Below are 14,598 nucleotides of genomic sequence, written 5' to 3'. Positions count from 1 at the left end.
AACCCTAACTACAGCCGAGCAGAGAGCCGGGGTTCCCTCACCCATCCGTCGAAGGAACGACGACCAAAGAGTAAGAGAACCCATGGCCTTGCCGGCAGAGCGCGGGACGAGTTTGTCGCCTCCCTGGTCGCTTTTTCCTGGACGAGAGGGAGCGAAGCGGTTACTCAAACACACATTAAAGGGGAGTAGGTTAGACCAATGTTTTGGTTACTGTTTCTTTAAAGAAAAAAATAGCCGCATTTCTCATGGGGAAATTCTCCTTTTGCTACTCTAGCTTTGCCTATTTTTCTCATGTCACCCAAAAAATTGGCATCTCACTTTTGTCACTCTTATCTTTTGAAATTATATCACAGATACCATTTCGAGTGGCAAAAGAAAAATGGAGAGCTAGTTAATTATTATACCAATCTGACAAGGAGAGAGTGGCAAAAGTAAAATGTTAAGAGCTAGAGTGGCAAAAATTGTGCACAAATTAGAGTGGCAAAAACAAAAACAAAAAACTCAATTCTCGTTGCTTCCTCACCCGGTAAACACTCATAGCGTGCAAAAAATTGTTTGAAAAGGAATAAAATTGATATGGAGGTTCACCAGAAGTACAAAAGCACCTTGAATGTAAGAAAAAAATACGTCGAGGCCTTTGGACCACCGAACGGCCATTGTCACCACCAGAACGAGTCGTCGATGTGTCACTATCACCGCTCCCATGTGAATCGGCCTAACCTTGTCGATGACATACGAGAAGTCTCCGAGCATGTGGCCCTAAGAACCAACGTGAATATGCAGTCACCATCATTTAATCCCTTGAATTGATCCGAAGAATCTGACAACAAATCTCATTGTTGTGTATGCACGACGAGAACCGTAACCTCACTGTTTTGAGGAGCTGGCAAGAATCTACGTCAGAGCTCCGTCATAGCGCCACCGCTACGATGACTAAAAACCCTATAGCGACACCGCTACGAGGACTAAAAACCCTAATCTACCCACTAGCCGTAACTGAAGCACCATGGTTCCTCTACCCTCCACCAGCCAACGGTTGGGAGGCGAATCCACGGGCCCACCTATGGCGATTGAAAGGATGGAGGCCTTGCCCTAGTCACCTTGCGAAAGGGGAAATAAAGATGTGAGCAGCTTCTTAGTTGTATGATCTGATTGATGTATTAAAAATAATACATTCGTAGTTTTAAATTTGAAGGTAGTTAAATAGAACACCATCTCTCATCAAGCGGCATACTACGAGGTGGAGTAGTGGTAGTAAGTTCACACATTGTAAGAAATGGTGTGGCTAGTGAACCTAGGACCCAACACGGACGTTATAAGTATAGTTGCAACCACGGTCTTACCATACTGATCTGATATATAGTAAGAGTTCAATACCTACATATATAATAAATGTCGAAAAGATAAGCGGGTTGGTCCTCCTCTCCTTTATATAGTGCAAATGGATCTCTACTCCTAATGGAGCAGTTGGTAGTCTCGCTTCCAGTTTTTTTCCGTCCCACCTTTCATGGTTTTTTTGGGTACCTGCTCCCACCTCACACTGAGCCGCCACAAACCGAAAAAACCTCGTACCGAGGCCCCCACCCGCCCCCACGCACTCCAGGTCCTAACCTCGTACTGAGGCTCCCAGTTTCGTCGGTTTTTTCATTTGGTTTATTTTCGTCTCATCTCTCACCACCCCTCCCACCTTAACTTTTTCTTATTCCCACTTAAAACCGAATCACGTCCGATTCTCCTTCCATTTATTCGTGCTTGCTTTGGCAGGTGTCGATTCAATTCAATCATGTAAATATTTTGGCAAGTTCTAATTCAGTAAATCGAGAGCAATCAGCGTAGCCGGATTCGGTAATTGGTAATTGAAATCGTAGGCAAGAGATCTCCTCGTCCATCAGTGCGAACTTCCTTTTTTTTACAATATGAGTCCCACCTTCCTAGCGCCAAAGTGTAATATATGGAAACAAACTCAATGAATTATAACAGTAATTAACCCGATTATTACATACCAAACATCAGGTACGTCATTAATTCGCTTCCTTTCCTTCCCTTCGTCCCTCAATCCCACGCTCATGGCGCTATAGTGGCGGAGTCACCGATGGCGACGAGGACAGCCCATGGCAGCCCCCGAAGAACTAACACGACCCAAGATATGGGTGAGTTCTCGTGATCTCCATCCTACTCCCTCACTTCCTCCAAATTCCTCAATCCCGTTCATGCTCTGATCCGAAGGCCGATGCAGCTCTGTCCGATTGACAATGCAGGTTCCGGATCATTCCTTTCAGCGCCCACTCTTGGAAGAATCGGCAGCATGCCATGCAGATCGATCCCGACCGAGATCACGGGATGCTTGCACGGGGCTCGCCAAGATTGCTATTCTGAACTTTTTGTGAACAAATGAAGAGTGGGACAGGATCCACACTTGTGCTAATATACTTGTGTAGTTGCGGGTTTTGTTTTAAAAATTCAATTGTTGTTTATCTTTTGTCGCTGAAAAATGATTACTAATTATGACATTGATTTTATTTCTTCTGGATGTTGTATATTCTTGGATTGAAGGGACTCCCTAACAAGGTGAAAGGTCAGGTTACATCTGCATGTCGTTCTATACTTGTTTACCTGATTACTTGATGCATAATTTCACATGGGTAAAGTAAAAATATTTAGCCTGGTTTAGATGATGCAATCAGACGAAGAATGACGAGGGGCTTGTACAAATTTCTTGGGAGAAGACAACCCAAATTTTGGCATTGGTCGTAATCTGGTAGTTCTTTAGGTGAGTGACACATTCATTTGGAGAAGCACGAGCTGGAATCAGACACCTATTCTTTTAATGTTTGCTGCTTATTATAACTTTTTTCTAATTGAACAAGAGTTTTATGTAATAACCTTACAGAATAGAGAGCCATGCAAACATATATATGACCTTTTGAACTTGTCAAGGAGAATACGCAGATTAACTTTTCATGAGTAGTAGTCTTCTTTTGTTAACTAAAATTATTTAGTTCTCATGTACGTGGGTAATTTTAGAACTTGGAACTTGGAAGTTATCCAAACAAAGGAAACAATTAACCTCTACATCCCGTACCTAATAAGATGGATATGTATGAGAATATTAAATATACTATTAACATGATTAATATTGAAGTCTTAAAGTTAATGTGGCCCCGTTGCAACGCACGGGCGTTCTTCTAGTGGGATATGGTTTCGGGGCTTCTCTGTTACGAATTTGGTTCGAGACCCTTCACTAAAGTTATCAGGGATGACATCACGAAGTCAGCGGCGCCTCGTACGCCACTTGTATTCAAACATTTGCATTTATTTTTTCTAGTGATAAACTCAAAATATCTAAAAATATATGGTTTAAACGGGGTAAAAATGCGTGTAAAAGCCACTCATCACTAAGCATGAATTCTGCACGTGCATCAAAAATCTTTAGCCAGGTTTTGCCATAAGAGTCCCCTGTGCCTACCTATTTCATATGACTGAAAAAGGTCATTCCAAGTAAATTGTCATATGCGCAACAACAAAAACAAACACATCATTAGAAGTTTTCAATTGTGAGATTTTGATGAGTTGGAACACATTAGATTTTCCATTGGCTCGATCTCCTACTGAACTATTCCCTCCGTTCCTTTATATAAGGTGTATTATTTTTGGCACGGTGACCAAGGAACATAATTATAGACGTGTTACGATGAAATTACCCTTGGTAAATTTGTTTGTTAGTGGCAAGTAAATCAGTTAGTCCAAGAAAGTAAGAGATACATGCAATCGACGGAGAGGTACTTTATTTATTTTGCTATAAGGAGGGATACAGACAATCATGAGAGAGATATTTTCCCTTTTTCTGGAGGGCTAACAAGGGAATTATGAGGAATTAGAAGAAATGCACCTTACATTCTGGAATTTTATCAAAAAACTAGTAGAAGGCTCGTGCGTTGCCACGGGCCTTTTAATGTTTTTCGGTTACACATATATACTTGTGTTGTTGTATTTAAAAAATAAATAAACTTAATGAGTTTTGGCCCCTTTCAATGACATCGCCTTGGAACCCTTGTTGCTTGATTATTTTCAAACATCGGCATAATCTATATCCATCTCTCGTATAATATGCAAAAATAAACATATATACAAATACACCTTTTATATTATCATACGCAACATATATACAGAAGAACAATTATTTGTATGTATCTATTCTGATTGTGTAAGACTTGATTAATTGTTAGTCCTATTCATCATAGTTACGTCAGTAACTTTGTCAATCAAGATTTTCAAAGCATCATCCAAAATAAGCTCATGATAAACTCCAATCAGCCCCTGTCGTATACAGTATTATATACTTCAAGTGACAATTTTTTTAGCGCGAAAAAGATTCGTAACCCACACATGATCAGACACTACAGCAGTCGCTAGTCCTCAAAAGAATGGATTCAGGCCCTCACATTACGGATGAGTCCAACACATAGTTTCACACGAAGTGATATCTTGTAATATGATACTATTTTTTGGGGGGCTGTAATATGATACTCTTTTGACCCACTTCTCTGCTTGAAATAAGTTACACCATCAATCAAAAGGGAGGCCCAACAAAAGGTTTAGACAGACTATTTGGCCACTTATAAATGGAGAAACTTTACTAATTTAATTCTTCAACTTGAAGTACCTGCACACAGTAAAACCTATAATCACTCAAATAGAAATATAAAAAATGCTTTGATTTGTCACTCAATATGATTTTTAGGAAGTTTGTGATTTGTGGATCTGCAGAGAATAAGTATGATTGCTGCATTGGGAAAGTATGGACTGCTGCATGCTGAATAAACTTGGCAGGAAATATACCTAACCGATCGTGGTACTACTAATTATAGATGAAAGATTTGAACCTGCAGACTTTCCTATTCGAGAACATCCATTATAATGGACAAACATACTGTAGACACAAAGAAACAATTAATTTTAGGCATAATGATAGGACCTACTATCTAACAAAGTTTAATGAGTATACATCAAGCTTTGCACAACCATATAGGAAGAGCATAAGTAGTATGGCGGTGCTTGGTAGACTACAACAAAATCATGTCTGAAGTGGATAGAGAAACTAAATATGTGCGACAAGACACAACCGCTCCATTCAGAGATTATGTAATAGTCTCTTTTCAGAGATTATGTAATAGTTGCAATGCACAGCCACGGTTATATACAAATGATATTTATACATGGTGAGCTCACTATCCAATCTGTATAGTAATAAAGTGTAATCAACACCATGAAAATCATCCAATGAGAGATAGGATTATTAGGTAAAACTGACAAGTGACACACCATTTTTGTACTAAAGTTTAGTTACAAAGTGCAAGATGTAATCCATGCATGCCATGATTTACAATGAGATACCTTATTTGAACAGAGCCATTAGCAAGCCCCCTGCCAAGAACAAAGCTGAGAGCAAGTCTCCAAAATAACATAAAGAATCGAGAATAGTAATAACCATATTTTGCTTAGAACAAAAGGCTACTACGAAATAAAATTGGTGATTCGACATTTAGCCATATATATTTTCAAAACAAACTCATACCTGCACAAAACTATGAAGATAACATCTTACGGAGCTGTGGTCTATGGTAATAAGCTGAGAGCAAGCGACCAGAAAGGCCAAGTCATTCGGGGAGCACCCGGGTCTGAGAAGAGGTGAGGTGGGAGAAGAGTACGTCGATGTCTGGCACCCATGCCGGTGACGGGTGGCCGGACCGCATCGGCACCACCCATCTCTCCCGTCACCTCTCCAAACGTTACCCCTGATGCCCAACCAGGGCTCCCTGCTTGGATCTGCAACTGGCACAAACCAGCCACCCGCTAAACGGCACGAGAAGCCGGACCGGCCACAACCTGTAACCATAGAGAGAGCCAGGAGCATCCACAGAAACCGCACGCAGATGATCTGCCGCCAAAGAACATGCTGCACACCGGCAATGCCGCAGCCATCACCCCGAGACGCTCGTTGGAGACCGAGGCCAGATCCCGACAGATTTGACCAGTCTAGGCAAGCACCCACCGCCGCGGCCCCTGGCCCCTCCCAGCCGCCATAGCAGAGGAGAGAGATGGAGCCCACCATCAAGCGAGCCCCACCCGCGGTGCCGAATACACCCGCAACCACCAGTGACCGGATCAGGCTGATCCAAAGCCGCCGACGGTGCCACAGGAGACCACCACCATGCGTAGCCCACCGCGCCCGAGCTGGACGACCGTGTCACAATCGCCCAAACACTCGCCAGCACGCCACTGCGCCCCACGCCAACACGCCGCCACCGCCGTCTCCCTGAGCAAGAGTACACCGACGGGAGGTGAGGAAGCCTCGTTGCCACCGACACCGGCCCGGCTTTGCCTAGCGGTAGCGAGGAGGGAGGATGGGGAGGTGCACGAGGGCCAGCGGCGCTGGGGTTCCCCCTGATCGCGAAGCGGGCGCGACAAGGGAGGGAAGGGGGAAGGGGAAAGTTCTGTCTTTCCAACCGCAAATGTGGATTACAAAAACAGTGGATGAAAAATACAAAAACTGACTACATTGGTTTGATGCAAGTAGCAATCATGCAATTCAAGTAGTTTCATGTTCCTCACTTGAAACACATCCCAAGACGACTTATCAGTTCCTTTGCATGCTCAATCTGGTTCTGCAGCTTCTCTTATGCAGCATGTTGAGTTTCCACCCATATCCCCTTTGCTGAGGTAAGAGATCTCTATCCTTATTATGGGTGAAGCAATAAAACAACAAAAAAGGTATAGAGACACAATACAGGCTGAGGGTGAAAGAAGTGGCATAACTCCAGAGTCCATAAATATGTAGGCTAACGCTCCAATTCGATGTGTGTATTTCTGCAATACCAGCATAATTTTATAAAGCATACTGATACTGCATCAGAGGCCTAAAAACCAGTAGCCTGAAAATATGTAGACCACAACTAATGCTCAATTTTGATGCACTATGTATTTTTTGCAATACCCAGATAATTTTATAAAGCATACTGATACTGCATCAGTGGCCTAAAAATCAGTAGGCTAAAAATATGTACACCACAACTGAGGCTCTAACTTAGTGACACAACACCCATGTGGCTATAGAAACTCACCATTGATTCGATTTGATGTGTGTAAGTCATGTGCCGACTGGCCTTTCCTGTGACATTTTGTCCAATATAGACATAGGACATCCGACATTCAGTAACTGGAACCCCTGAAATTTGTCAAGAAAATCGATGTGACAACTAAAGACATGACACACGCATGCTCCAATGCCTCTTATGCAGGATTATAAACAAAAGATTGAGTACAAAGATAATTAATCTGAAGCTCATTTAAGTATGATATCCAAAACATGAGGACGAATGCTTTTGGTATCCTTAAAATTTTCAGATATAAACAAAATTTATGTTGGAACCACACTAAACAGCACCATTGACCATCATTATGTGAAATTTAGGAGCTTTTCCACCTTTTTGTGGATAGAAAAACAGAAGGAAAGAAAGAAGCTTATTGTCCTCCTATACATGCCTCGTTGACATTAAATTATTTGATAGATAAGCAAGTAAGTAATTTGTTGTCATTGCAAATGGTACACTGCATTGACAGTAAATCATAATATAGATAAGAAAATAGGAAGGGCATCACAACATATACAAGGCTCTACAACCAAGTACATGCCTTTCTCATGGCTTTGGCTTTAAAGATAGCAGCTTTAACTTCACTTGCAGTCTTCAAGTGTCGAGAAACACCCAACAGTAGCTATCGTTTTTTCTATTTCGTCCAGAAAGGCTTGCTGAAAATTGCCAAAAAAATACAAAATAGAAGAAACATCAGAGCATGTTCTTAAGTATAGTGGTATTACCAGAAAAAAAAAATCAAGCTAACAGCAAGAACTGTATTCGGGCTAATATATGTTTGAAGCCTGGTTCTTAAAGCAAGGGAGATATTTTAACTGGAAAATACATTTTCTTCACCTCTTGGTGCAAGTTCTTATTTACCAAACTCTAGAGCTTGATGTATTTACCCCACGAGAATCAACTTTATCAGCTTTTGTAGCTGCAGATGAAAGTATTATTGGGAATGTGTACCCTGAATCTGAATGTCATAACACATGAGTCAAGAAAAGAAGTTAAAATTTAATGAAGGCTCTATAGAGAAAATTCAATTTTTACAAATGGTTGTGACCAAACTCCATTGTAAAAAAATGCACTATAAAACCCTACATGAGCTATATATATAGTAGTAAACACTACAAAACTTCAGTCAGCAGTATACAACAATATCATTACACCACTAGCTAAAAGGAGCAAATACAGTTTTCTTCTCAGTCAAACAAAGATCAAATTTGTTATAGGCATATACCTAAGTTCCATGTAGAAGAAGAACAACTTATAACAAAAAAGCATGGTCCAAAGACAAGCCACGTCAATAATCGATGATGGATTAACATTTTGTCCCACTATGCTATGCGGTATTTTAGATGAAAAATTAATACATATCACTCACCAGCAATATGCAAATGTAGTGGAGAAAGGGCTATAATTCTTAGCTATTGCGCTTCTGTAATTGAAAAGCTACGTATAAAATGACTGGTCATAAGGTACTCCTTCTGTTGTCATTCATCCGACCAAAACAAGACTAAATTGATCCAGCTAGTTTTACGATAATTACACATAAACAAGAACTTGTAAATGTAATAAAATGGTATGAGCACATATGGTATATATACCTCGTTGTGGTCGTCGTCCTTCTTGAGGGGAGTGGATCCATTCCTTAAATTATGTCCAGCTTTATGTTCCAAAATGGAGTTATTCATGTTGCCCTTGATGACTATAGAAAGAACTGCAGGTTTGAATAACTAATCCATGAAGAAACTGAAGTGCATTCAAATGGAAAAAGAATCACATAAAAGACTTCCTTCTTCGATTTATAGAGAAGCAATATACATATCTCAATAACCTTTTTGGATCTCCATATTACATTATCAGTTTAATGCATATGCACGAAAAAATGAATAGTAAAGCACACATAAAAAATAAGGGCTGCCAGCAATATGGATAATCTTGCATTGCAAGAGGATACAAGCTGAGCATTAAAAGAAAAGAGACGACATAACCTAAAATGTTTCTGAACTTGCATGAAAATCGGAGATATCACCAAGAGGATCTTTCTAAACTTGCAAGAAAACAGGGAATATGCCTAAGATATGAGCTGCTAGAGGGAGGGTGTGCATGAACTGACGCCAGTCTTTGGCTGAGTTGCCATGCGTTGGAGGTCGAAGGTGGTTTTTTTTGCACGGACAAAAAATAAATAAATAGAACTTAACTTTGCACGGTTCAATACTATTGCTGAAAGATGATCTTATCCTAGAAGTGGACTTTGCATACCATTAGGTAATTTAATACTACATAAGTCTAAGCTTTGGAGTTCTAGCATATAAAATAAATAATTTGGGAACAGTTCCTAGAGCCTGGCACTAAGAGCAAAATGTACGTGAAGATCTTGAAATTAAGATTCGGACTATATTTCTACTTCCAGTTTGGAGACAATTACATCTCGGGTAATTGATCGGACGTAGATGATTGTTGAAGTATGACCCAAACCTAAAATTTCCATCGAAAATATAAGGTTAGATGAAAAGTTCTAAAATAAAAAACTGTTGGATGATTCCAAAATCACCCAACAGAAAACGTGCAATTGGGTATATTTATTTCATATAAATATATATAAAATAAATGACAGCACAAATGAAAGCAATACCTAATTTGTCGAATGCACTCCATGTAACAAATGAATGGTTCACTGCCATGTCCAATAATGTAGAAGTATGACCCTAACATGAAAAGACACATGAGCGCAAATATAGATGATAATTCTCCGATTGATTTTGCCTGTGGAGTCTGAATGGTTTCTTCACCATGGTGTTATACCACATCACAGAAAACGTGCAACTTGGTACATGTGAGTGCCACCAGACAAGGTGAACCCATAAAAAGAACACCACCAGCATATAAATTTTACACCATACATAAGTGAATTAATCATCTCAATTTTGGACATTTACATGACAGCTCAATTGAAAAAGTATTTTTTGATTTGGGCCCACTTCTCTTCAGTTTTTCCGTTCATTCAGATAACCATAAAAAAATGCTACCTTCCTATATGTTCTGCAACAATTACCTGCAGTGCAAAGTGATCGGAGGGATATCAAATCTTTTTCAAATGGATCGGTGTGTGGGATAAAAAATTACCCTCAATCAAGTCGTTGAGTTCTTCACATGTGTCAGTTCAACCTCTGTCACTTAATACATGCAAACCAAATCATGTTTTAGAAGGGCGGATCCAGTGAATCCTCTAACAGGTTTACCAGGTAAGGAACGGCTCATACCTTGTCCAGGCATTGCGTTAGATATCAATTCTTGCGCCACAATATCAAAATCCTTCGCAACAAAATCTGGTGCTAGAGTATTAAAAATGGTGAAGTCCGCCGTTGCCGGAATGGCAGTGACCTGCTGATAAGACGCTGCTACTGCTGCATGCCGTTGGCGTCCTTCTTCGCGGCCTCGTCCTTTGTCACCGCAGATGCATGGTAAGAGAGGACCACAAGTAAAAAAGGACTTGCGCGCGACCGGTGGAGTGGTGGCGGCCGGGTAGCCGCCAGCGCCTTCCACCAACCGCTAGTGCCCGCCCCCGGAGCCCATCACCCCATTGTCTTTTCGCTGCAGCTGCACCAGCACGACACAGGAGCACAGTCAGTGGCGGAGGACGGAAAAAAATTAAGGTGAGGCAGACCTTGCACCGGCTACCACCTGACGCCACATAAGCTGGCTACATAATTCAGTTAAAACTTTGAGCCAAACACCAGTTATAATATCCTGTGATGTAAAATTACCAAGCATGAAAGGAAATTTACCAAGCAACGAGCACACCATGCAGGGAACGGTGTGGCCGTGAACGGCGGCACTCACGATGGCTGGGTCGTCCTCTCGCAGGCAGTTAGCCGGGCCGCGTGCTCACGAAGGATGGCGGGAACCGAGACCAGGGGAGCTGGGCATGGGGAGGCTGGGACAGCAGCCGGCGGCGCGACGTTGGAGGCTTGGAGCACCTAGTGCGTACATGCAGAGGAAAAGAATCAAGTCGTGCGATGCTGGATCGGTGGATGCTTTCATGCTTTTTTCTGGACTGTGCTGGGTTGAAATCTATGTTGGAAATATGCCCTAGAGGCAATAATAAATTAGTTATTATTATTATATTTCCATGTTCATGATAATCGTTTATTATCCATGCTATAATTGTATTGATAGGAAACTCAGATACATGTGTGGGTACATAGACAACACCAAGTCCCTAGTAAGCTTCTAGATGACTAGCTCGTTGATCAATAGATGGTTACGGTTTCCTGACCATGGACATTGGATGTCGTTGATAACGGGATCACATCATTAGGAGAATGATGTGATGGACAAGACCCAATCCTAAGCCTAGCACAAAGATCGTAGTTCGTATGCTAAAGCTTTTCTAATGTCAAGTATCATTTCCTTAGACCATGAGATTGTGCAACTCCCGGATACCGTAGGAATGCTTTGGGTGTACCAAACGTCACAACATAATTGGGTGGCTATAAAGGTGCACTACAGGTATCTCCGAAAGTGTCTGTTGGGTTGGCACGAATCGAGACTGGGATTTGTCACTCCGGTTGATGGAGAGGTATCTCTGGGCCCACTCGGTAGGACATCATCATAATGTGCACAATGTGACCAAGGGGTTGATCACGGGATGATGTGTTACGGAACGAGTAAAGAGACTTGCCGGTAACGAGATTGAACAAGGTATCGGCATACCGACGATCGAATCTCGGGCAAGTACAATACCGTTAGACAAAGGGAATTGTATATGTGATTGATTGAGTCCTTGACATCGTGGTTCATCCGATGAGATCATCGTGGAACATGTGGGAGCCAACATGGGCCAGATCCCGCTGTTGGTTATTGATCGGAGAACGTCTCCGTCATGTCTGCATGGTTCCCGAACCCGTAGGGTCTACACACTTAAGGTTCGATGACGCTAGGGTTATAAAGGAAGTTTATATGTGGTTACCAAATGATGTTCGGAGTCCCGGATGAGATCCCGGACGTCACGAAGAGTTCCGAAATGGTCCGGAGGTAAAGATTTATATATGGGAAGTCCTGTTTTGGTCACCGAAAAAGTTTCGGGTTTTATCGGTAATGTACCGGGACCACCGGGAGGGTCCCGGGGGTCCACCAAGTGGGGCCACCATCCCCAGAGGGCTGCATGGGCCAAGTGTGGGAGGGGACCAGCCCCAGGTGGGCTGGTGCGCCCCCCACAAGGGCCCAAGGCGCCTAGGGTTTGGGGAGGGGGGTGCACCCACCTAACTTGGGGGGCAAGTTTCCCCCCTCTCCCCCCCTTGGCCGCACCCTAGATGGGTTTTGGGGGCAGCAGCACCCCTTGGGGTGGGAACCCTTGGGGAGGCGCAGCCCCCTCCGTCTCCCCTATATATAGTTGAGGTATTTGGGGCTGCACACACATGAGTTTTGACCTCTCCCTGGTGCAGCCCTACCTCTCTCCCTCCTCCTCTCCCGCGGTGCTTGGCGAAGTCCTGCAGGATTGCCATGCTCCTCCATCACCATCACGCCGTTGTGCTGCTGCTGGATGGAGTCTTCCTCAACCTCTCCCTCTCTCCTTGCTGGATCAAGGCATGGGAGACGTCACCGGGCTGTACGTGTGTTAAACGCGGAGGTGCCGTCCGTTCGGCACTAGGATCTCCGGTGATTTGGATCACGACGAGTACGACTCCTTCAACCCCGTTCTCTTGAACGCTTCCGCTTAGCGATCTACAAGGGTATGTAGATGCACTCTCCTTCCCCTCGTTGTTGGTTTCTCCATAGATAGATCTTGGTGACTCGTAGGAAAATTTTGAATTTTTGCTACGTTCCCCAACAGTGGCATCATGAGCTAGGTCTATTGCGTAGATTCTTTGTACGAGTAGAACACAATTTTGTTGTGGGCGTAGATCTTGTCAACTTGCTTGCCGCTACTAGTCTTATTTTGCTTCAACGGTATTATGGGATGAAGCAGCGCGGACCGACCTTACACGTACGCTTACGTGAGACAGGTTCCACCGACTGACATGCACTTGGTGCATAAGGTGGCTAGCGGGTGCTAGTCTCTCCCACTTTAGTCGGAACGGATTCGATGAAAAGGGTCCTTATGAAGGGTAAATAGCAATTGGCATATCACGTTGTGGTTTTGCGTAGGTAAGAAATGTTCTTGCTAGAAACCCATAGCAGCCACGTAAAACATGCAAACAACAATTAGAGGACGTCTAACTTGTTTTTGCAGGGTATGCTATGTGATGTGATATGGTCAAAAGAATGTGATGAATGATATGTGATGTATGAGATTGATCACGTTCTTGTAATAGGAATCACGACTTGCATGTCGATGAGTATGACAACCGGCAGGAGCCATAGGAGTTATCTTAATTTATTGTATGGCCTGCGTGTCATTGAACAAACGCCATGTAATTACTTTACTTTATTGCTAACCGATAGCCATAGTAGTAGAAGTAATAAGTTGGCGAGACAACTTCATGGAGACAAGATGATGGAGATCATGATGATGGAGATCATGGTGTCATGCCGGTGACGATGATGATCATGGAGCCCCGAAGATGGAGATCAAAAGGAGCAAAATGATATTGGCCATATCATGTCACTATTTGATTGCATGTGATGTTTATCATGTTTATACATCTTATTTGCTTAGAACGACGGTAGTAAATAAGATGATCCCTCTTTAAAATTTCAAGAAAGTGTTCCCCCTGACTGTGCACCGTTGCGAAAGTTCGTCGTTTCGAAGCACCACGTGATGATCGGGTGTGATAGATTCTTAGTTCACATACAACGGGTGTAAGCTAGATTTACACACGCGAAATACTTAGGTTAACTTGACGAGCCTAGCATGTACAGACATGGCCTCGGAACACAAGAGACCGAAAGGTCGAGCATGAGTCGTATGGTGGATACGATCAACATGAAGATGTTCACCGATGATGACTAGTCCGTCTCACGTGATGATCGGACACGGCCTAGTTGACTCGGATCATGTAATCACTTAGATGACTAGAGGGATGTCTATCTGAGTGGGAGTTCATAAGATAAACTTGTTTATCCTGAACATAGTCAAAAGGTTTTTGCAAATTATGTCGTAGCTCGCGCTTTAGTTCTACTGTTTTAGATATGTTCCTAGAGAAAATATAGTTGAAAGTTGACAGTAGCGATTATGCGATCAGTAGAAAGCTTATGTCCTTAATGCACCGCTCAGTGTGCTGAACCCCAAATGTCGTCTGTGGATGTTGCGAACATCGGACATACACGTTTTGATAACTACGTGATAGTTCAGTTAAACGGTTTAGAGTTGAGGCACCAAAGACGTTTTTGAAACATCGCGGAACATATGAGATGTTTCGAGGGCTGAAATTAGGATTTCAGGCTCGTGCCCACGTCAAGAGGTATAAGACCTCCGACGATTTTCTTAGCCTGCAAACTAAGGGAGAAAAGCTCA

Source organism: Triticum aestivum, chromosome 3B, assembly GCF_018294505.1.
Source record: "Triticum aestivum cultivar Chinese Spring chromosome 3B, IWGSC CS RefSeq v2.1, whole genome shotgun sequence".
NCBI lineage: Eukaryota > Viridiplantae > Streptophyta > Magnoliopsida > Poales > Poaceae > Triticum > Triticum aestivum.
Note: the sequence above shows the minus strand (reverse complement) of the source record.